Source organism: Rhagoletis pomonella, unplaced genomic scaffold (genome assembly GCF_013731165.1).
Source record: "Rhagoletis pomonella isolate Grant_MI unplaced genomic scaffold, Rhpom_1.0 Rhpom_scaffold_00002, whole genome shotgun sequence".
NCBI classification, from domain to species: domain Eukaryota; kingdom Metazoa; phylum Arthropoda; class Insecta; order Diptera; family Tephritidae; genus Rhagoletis; species Rhagoletis pomonella.
In genome coordinates this window covers 49,232,855-49,241,201 of record NW_023458556.1, presented here as the reverse complement: position 1 = coordinate 49,241,201, position 8,347 = coordinate 49,232,855, and the positions used below count along the sequence as shown (strand labels likewise).

The following is an 8,347-nucleotide window of genomic DNA, read 5'->3' as shown; positions in this document are numbered from 1 at the left end:
AGCTGAGTTAAGCGACGCTTTCTTCGAAGTTTTGTTGTTGCTGTCTTATTTGATTTTTTTTATTATTTTTTCTCTTGTTCTTCTTCTTTTTATTTACAAACAGGTAGAAAGAATTATTTTTGCCTCTTTCTTTATGCTTTTCATTTATTTATATTTTCCTTTACTCGCAAGTAGATAGCTTTCACTTTGAATTTTTGTTGCTGTAACTTAGAAACCACAATTAATTATTAGCATATAGAATATATTACTTTTTGACCGTCTACTGACGGCTAAAACTGACGTTGATAAAATCGTTTAGTTCTTTGTTCGAATTTTCTATTCTGGTATGCAGCTGTTTTACTGATGGCAACTGCTGCCTGGTTGCGCTCACACTAGTAGAAATAATTTCTAATAGAATACGGTGATTTTGTCTGTTATTCACCATGAAATAAACACTACAATGTACTTTTCTCTTTCAAAGTTCAGTTCAATTAACCTACTTGACTCGAACTTAACAGAAAAACTATTGCAGTTTTCTTCAACCGTCAACTCACTCACTTCCAGAAGCGTCGCAGATGCATTAGTGTACTATAAAAATCGTTAGTTTATAGTATTCTGCACTTTACGCTGGCAGTGTTACGTTATAGCATGAAACAGCAATTTTTCATGCGCAAAAAAATCGAAAAAAAAATTTTAAATTCTATCGAGAAAGTTCACAGCACGCAATGAATTCCCGTCTTATACTTTTCTTCAAACTCCAACTGTCTTATGTACCATACGAGACTCTAAATACCATTTACTAGTACCTAATATTTTTTTAAGTATTTATTTGGTCTCGTGGAGACACAACGGCAGCGCGTCTGACCGTTAAGCGAACTACGAACGTTATAAAATGATTTTTGACTTGCACAATTTTAAACAAGAAATTGATAAAAGGAAATCACAACCAAGCAAACGTACATATACAGAACAGCTATAGTAAGCAGCAGACATGGCGGACAACGACCAAAACAGTGAAATCAAAAACACAACAAAATACAACGGTACAAAAGTATTGACGAGCAAAGCCAACCAAGTAAAAGCAATCAAAGTCAATAGAGCATTTTTAGTGGACACTCACACACCCGCACACACGCACGCAAACCCAGCTAAACAACGACCAGTGTTACCGTTTTGAAGCAAATGGATCAAAATGATACGTTTTTCATCGAATTTTTGAAAGATACTTTTATTTTTGGCTTAGTATAAATTTTGATACATTTTGATTTGCTAATAAGTTTTGGGTAACTCTTTCCATCTTAAGACTTTTATGATTTTGTGGCAACACATTAAGTTTGTTTTCTTTCACTGAACATACCACCATTAATTTGCGTGTGGCATCACTGTTAGCTACAGACAACTAGCCTGGTCGCGTACTACAGGCTTTAGTCTGAAATTGTACGAAGTCGTATGCTTTCACACATTAATCATGTATTTTGCGAACAATTTCTCACTAAATCGGGCAGTGCGGGAACAGGGTAATATTGTCGTTCCTTTTCCTTTTTGTGTTTGAAGCTGTGGGCGTGGGACTGGGCTAACAATTTAATCCAGATTAATCTAGTAAGTATTGTGAAATTTAGTTTCATGTGTTAAAAACCTAAGAATAGTAGTAAAAACTGTCAACGATCTAAATAAAAAACTGAAACTACCATTTTAATTTAAGAATTCGACGTGGGGTTTTTTTAAGAGTGATACTTTTATACTTAAAATTTTTTTTCATGATACTCTTGTTTTAGGGAATTTTGGTGATATGTTTCCTCTGAACGCCGCGGCAACACTGACAACGGCGAAGATGTACGCGAGAGCTTTAAAAATTTCTTCGTGAGCTTACTCTGCACATTTTCTTAGTGTACTACGATGCAATAATGGTGGTGAGCGCGTGCAAAAGTATAAAAAAAAACAAATATTTTCAGACTCGAAGTGTGTAGGTAAAACGAATTCTCTCTCATAAAAATACTATAGAACAGAAGTACAACAAAGGCAAATGATGATGAAAAATAAACTACTTTATTTTTTAAATGCAGCAAAAGCAAAAGCAGTGGGAATAAAAAAAAAAAACAAAAAAAGCACAACCAAAAAAATAAACAAAAACACCACCAAACAAATAAACAAAAAAACAATAAAAAAAACAAAAAATTAGATATGCAGTAGAATAAACAAAGCATTGCCAGATACAGTATGCTGAGGGAGATTAATAATACATTCATACATACATATGTATGTACATATATACGAATGGATAAGGCTTTAGCCAAGAGCTTCGGTGAGCAAATCCAATGCTTGGCAAAAAATTTCAGTTACGCGGTTTTTCAGAATGACGCTACGCGACGTTTTATACTTTAAACGACGATATGTATGTATGTATGTACTAGCATGTAATCACATTGCAAAGAAAATGAAAACTTCCCCCTTTTTCATACGCACTGGTGGCCTCAGTAACCGCGTTAATCTATAAATGACGTATGAGAACGGTGCATAGTGGAGCATTTCGGAAACAAGCCTTGAATAAATACCGTGGGTTAAACTACATCGATTTCGCTTAAATTTGCTAACCTATCATAAATATGCGACAGCCACATATTGACAAGTTTTGACTATTTACTATTTTTCATAAAAATATATGCAGTTCGTTCCAACTTTGTGCAAAAATTAAACCAAGAGTGAAAATTTCACTTTTTATTCCGATGTTTAAAAATATTTTCGGTACGCAATTTTATAGCCCATTCATTTCTAGTATAATAAAGTTTGCACACTTTTTTCCTGAAATGAATGAAAAGTGAAAGATTTTGGTGAAGCCTTGTTGATTTTTTTGAATTATTGTACAAACTGTATTGATAGGATTTTTGTTATAGCATGAACTATGCTTTTATAAAAATGTAATTAAAAAATAATAATACAAAACAAATAGTCAAAATGTGCCAGCATATGGGTGTGCATAGTATTGATAAGTGTCGTAAAAAAGTAATTAAGTTTGAATAAAGACATGCTATAAGGGTTTTTTGGTATGAGAAATCCATTTTTGGACTTTTCTTTTTCTTAAAACTTCCGCCAGAGGGCGCAACTGTGAAAATTTTTAAATTTTCTTACGGACTAAAATAAAGAAAAAACCTACATATATTTTACTCTCTTGAATATTTTTTTCTGACAATTAAAATTTAATAAATACAAAATACATGAATGAAAAACGAAATGTGTTAAAAATGTTGTTTCCAATACATATCGCTCATTTAATTCAAAAGTGTCATAACTCAAAAAGCAAAACTCGAGAAAAACGGCTTTAAAGTTTAGAATTTACATATCCTCCCATTGTAAATATGGAAAACATGTATTTTGTTATAGTGAGACACTACTAATCGATACAGTTATGAAATTTTTAGACAACATAGAAGAAGCCGTAGCGGTACTTTGTGCATACTTAACTCATTATTTTCATTTTTTTTATTATGACACTATTGAAGTTAATGAGCGATAAGCATCAGAAACAACATTTTTTACACATTTCTATTTGTATTAAAATTTTTATTAAATCAATAACACTCACTCACAAAATTCTGTATACGATAGTTATTTTTAATTTTCATGTTAAAAAGTTTTTGTTAATTTTTTATTACTTTTATTTTAACAAACACCACATAAATCTAAGTTTCAAACTTAGTAAGAAATTTAAAAGAATTCTGGAAAACTTCATCAAAAATTACAAACTTTTTAACAAGATTTTCTTAAAGATTTCGAGTAAGCAGTTTTGTAGTCCATTCAATTTGGGTATAATAATATGCAAAAAATTAACAAAAAATGTTTAGCGTGAAAACAGAATATTTAAACTGAGGAAGACGATCACAGAAATACACAATTGAAAAGTGAATTAATGCCAGAAATTGATCATCTATTTATCGACTTCAAAGCCGCTTTCGACAGCACTAAAATTTGAATTTTGCATCCCCTCGAAACTAATACGGCTGTGTAAAATGACGTTGAGCAATACCACCAGCTCCGTAAGAATTGGAATATACCTCTCTGCGGCGTTTGATACAAAAAAAAAAGTTAATTGATTTTTTTTTTGTAATCAGTCTAATACAGGCATGCTCAAGGCCGGCAGAACTACATAAGCCAATGCCCTGCGCTGGCAGAATTCAATAGGCAAGTGCCCTGCGCTGGGCACGGCTGGTCTAATATATATGCATATGTGTTTCCTATTCATACTCCAAGATATTTTGGACACCGAAATATTTTAATCGCCTCACAGTGCAAAGATTCTTGCGACATTTGCTTTTTCTGCTGCCGAATGTGTGTATTGAGTGAGTGTGAAACGATCGCCACATTTACAATTTGTGATCCTCAAAAGGCAAACAAATAAATATTTATATTAGGAAGTGCAAATGATGGGAGCGTACAAAACGAGAGTGTGGGTGCTATTTATCAGTTGGAGTGGGAGCGTAATTTTTTGTCTTGTTGCAACATCTTAAGGGTCTGATTATGCATACTTCGCATAACTTCGCACAACCATTTGTACCAGTGCACTAAAAGTGTAACTTAAGAAAATGTGAAGCAAAATCTAAACTCAACAGATCGCTAAGTTTTTAAAAGTTCTGCTAATTTCTGGGTAATGGAATACATACAAAATACATACAAAGTACATACGAAATTACAGTTTGAAGTTTATGCGAAGTTATGCGAAGTATGCATAATCAGACCATTAGTTTCACTTTACCTACAAATTTGTATATGTATGTGCATTAGGGTGCATTACGAAAAAAGTTCGTAGTTTTCTAAACGAAATCAGTATCACGTTACCTTAATTCACAAAGGCCCTAACCAACAAATTTGTGGTTAACACACCGCGTAACAACGTCGTGACATTGAAATAAGTTCAAGTGTTTTTCTGGGACTTATGAAATTTATCAGATTTTAAAAATCGCTTGCGGAAGCAGAAACAATTTTTTGTTTATTTGGAAGGTGAGGCAGTCTAATGTACACATGTACACATAAATAGCAAATAATATACACATATGTATGAATGTATGTACATTAGACCATAACAGAAAAAAAGTTCGCCGTACTCCCTCGAGTCTACTAGTACTTACCCATAAGATCTCATCTCTGTTAAAAAATTAAATTCAAATTATTTTATAGTCAATGCCATAATCCGCACCGTTCGTTAATTTTTCCAAACTGAGGCCTCAAACTAATAGCATTGGACTGTAGATGCACAATAGGTTATACTTTTTTTTAAAGAGTTGCCACCTTTTAAAAAATTATATTCAAATTATTTAAAAAACTAAATCAATTGTTACAAACTGGGTATCAATCGAAATGGTTTTGAAAAGCTGACCTTTATTTAGGAGGGTTGCCATTTGTTCAAACAATCAAATTCGAATTACATAGTTCATTTGTTTATTGAAAAACATATGATGAAATATGACACTCGGATCTCTTACAACTCTGACTAACATTTGCAGTATTTTTTAAGTTTTTGAAATTCAATTTTTGGTGTTTTAACGCTATGCGGGTTCACTAGTTTTGATTATTCCAGTAGAACTATTAAACAAAAAATAATATTGACGAATGCAGGAGTCACCGCAATGGGAAAAAAGGCAAGCCATAGGCTCGGCCAAAAAAACATTCGAAGTTGCCTGGCAAAAATACTTTAGCGCGAACCTTTTTTTGTTTGTTTGTTAGGTGGTACGATCTAATGTACATACATATATATGTACATATGTATGACGCAGACGTTTTGGAGATTCGCTTGAATACATATTTAACACTAAATATTTTTTATTTAAATGCACCACATAAATTTTTATTGCTTGCACTTAGGAGTTTTATTTTTTTTTTAAATATTTACATAACACTTCAGAGGAAATGCCGCGTTTCACTTTTGCTATGCCATCATTTTTCACATGTTTAAATTTCAACTAATTTTGTTTTACAAATACATACAATGTAATTAATTGACTTTGTGCATTTTTAATTGCTCTTGGAGGCACTCAGTTGATTTTTCCTTTCTGCATTCCACAATTTTTTTCACTTTACCATACCACACGCACTTCCGCAAAAACAGCTGATTTGCTTACGTTTCGTTTTCGAAATCGGTTCCGTCACTGAAACGTTTACGCCACGCCACGCTGCTCACCATTCACCGCTCACACAACGTATCGCGCGCGTGTTGTTTCATTCAAAACTAAAATGCTCGCAGACGCGCCTAGGCTGCGGCACCCAAAGTAGGTAGGTATGTATGTACGTCGCGCACAACCAACTACAAAAACTTGTACACTTACTGCTCTGTCTCTCATTTGTTTGCTTGCTCCATATAGTAAAACAGGCCTGAAAGCGGCAAGCGCTTGGGGCACTTGCACAGCTGGCATAAATACAATAGTCGATGATAGTTTGTGTTAAGATTATAGAAGGTGGGCTATGGCGATGTGGGGGGATAGCCAGCATAGCCAGCGACACGCTGCCAGCTTGTCGTACTGTCTACCTCAATTCACGTTGATCGTTGGCTGATTGTCTATGACTTGGTGGAATTTGTCAATTCCGTTGTCAAGTTTGCGGTAAAGCAACAACCTTTGTAGTCAATTGCCTTCGAAGTCTGTAGTTATGAACATTTTTAATATTTTTTATTCATGCTTATGTACGAATACAATGTATGTATATCTAATAAAATTTGCTTACTAACGAAAAAAAAATATAAAAAATTGCAATAAACCAAAAAAATCAAATTAACCACGGCATAGCACTTGGCAAATGTTTCTAATGTCTGTATGTATTATTTTTACATTCTTACTTACATAGAGGTATGCCATGCGACACTCGCTGAAACAATTAGTCAGTCATTTGAAAAAAAGACATTTAAAACATTACGCTATTTGAATTGTACGTATGTGTCATTTCTAATATACTCACTGAACTATCTGATATGTACAGATGCTATTTTAGTGAATTTGATTGCATAGTTTAGTAGTAAAAGCCAACAGTACAGTAAGTCACAAAAGTGTTCACGTAAATGGCAATTTTCCATTTGTCTTTTAGTTGTCTTTCGGAATCTTAAGAAACCAAGTAGTGCCTTTATTTTCAGTTTATGATTACATAGTTGTAAAATATGTGTCTGCTCTGTAAAGTAAGTCCAATTGCCCTACTTCATAATTAAGACAAGTGCCAATATCATTACCAGTAACAGTAAATAAGGTAATTTTTTAAGTAAAAATTCTTTAAAGGCGAATGGTTGGTTGGAAGTAAACTGGCAAGTGCAACGGCAATGATGCACACGGAAATGGGGGCACACATGCTAATAATTTAATAAAAAAATACTAATAAGCGATTAAAGGGTAAGATTTATAATAAGACCAATACAAGAATTAAAATAAAGGTGAGTAAAGGCAAGGGTAAAAATAAATTAAAAAAACAAAGATCCGTAAAGATAAAGGCAAAGATAAAACTCGTGGTCAATAAGAAAAAGATATTGATAGAGATACAGATGTTGTGTTTCCGTGAGCAATGATCGTTTCTGTAATCAAAGATTGTGATACTGAGCTGGATAACTCAAATAAACACACCACACTTAAATTGCCTACAACTGAACTCATCACACCCATTCTGACCACAACTCACCTACATATACTTAATTTGGGGACTCTTTCGAAATTTAAGAGAATTGCTGGCGTATGCCGACGACATCGACATTATCGGTAAAAACAAAGGCTGCACGTCTATTCTGCCTTCTCGGGATTAGATAGAGAAACAAAGCGAATGGGTCTGGTGGTGAACGAGGGCAAAACGAAGTGTCTGCTCTCATCGCACAACCAGTCAGAGCATAAGCGTTTTTGTACCAACGTCATTGTTGACAGTTACAAGTTTGAAAAAGTAGACGACTTCGTTTATTTGGAAACCAGCATTAACACCAATAATAATAATAATGTCAGCCTTGAAATCCAACAGAAGAGTGATTCTTGCCAACAAGTGCTACTTTGGACTGAGTAGTATCATGCCTGCGCTGGTGTATGGCGCGGAGGCATGGATAATGAAAATATCTGATGAAGCGGCTATTCGTTCTATAGCCATTAAATTTAAGTGTGATAAAATGCAGGTTGGAAAAGTTGCTGAAAATCGCGTTAATTTAAGATAATTGTTTTGCTGACGCTATCACGTATTTTCATACATACATATGTTACGAAAACTCCGCCGCAGCGAAAATTCTTATTATTTTTCATTACACTTTATATATTTACTACTCGGTATTAATCCGCAGAAGATTTGCGTTTTCGGTGGCCGGTAGTAAAATTTGGCGCTTAATGTTGTAGTGGAAATTTTAACGATCTATAAGCCATTTTTTTTT

At 33.8% G+C, this 8,347-nt stretch overlaps 1 long non-coding RNA gene across 1 annotated transcript; it reads left to right on the top strand.

The window, feature by feature from the left end:
- Window positions 1-1,206: 1,206 nt before the first annotated feature.
- Window positions 1,207-2,061, top strand: LOC118734678. The gene is made up of 3 exons (XR_004992408.1): window positions 1,207-1,578; window positions 1,755-1,889; window positions 1,981-2,061. It is a non-coding gene; the product is annotated as an uncharacterized LOC118734678 (long non-coding RNA).
- Window positions 2,062-8,347: the final 6,286 nt, after the last annotated feature.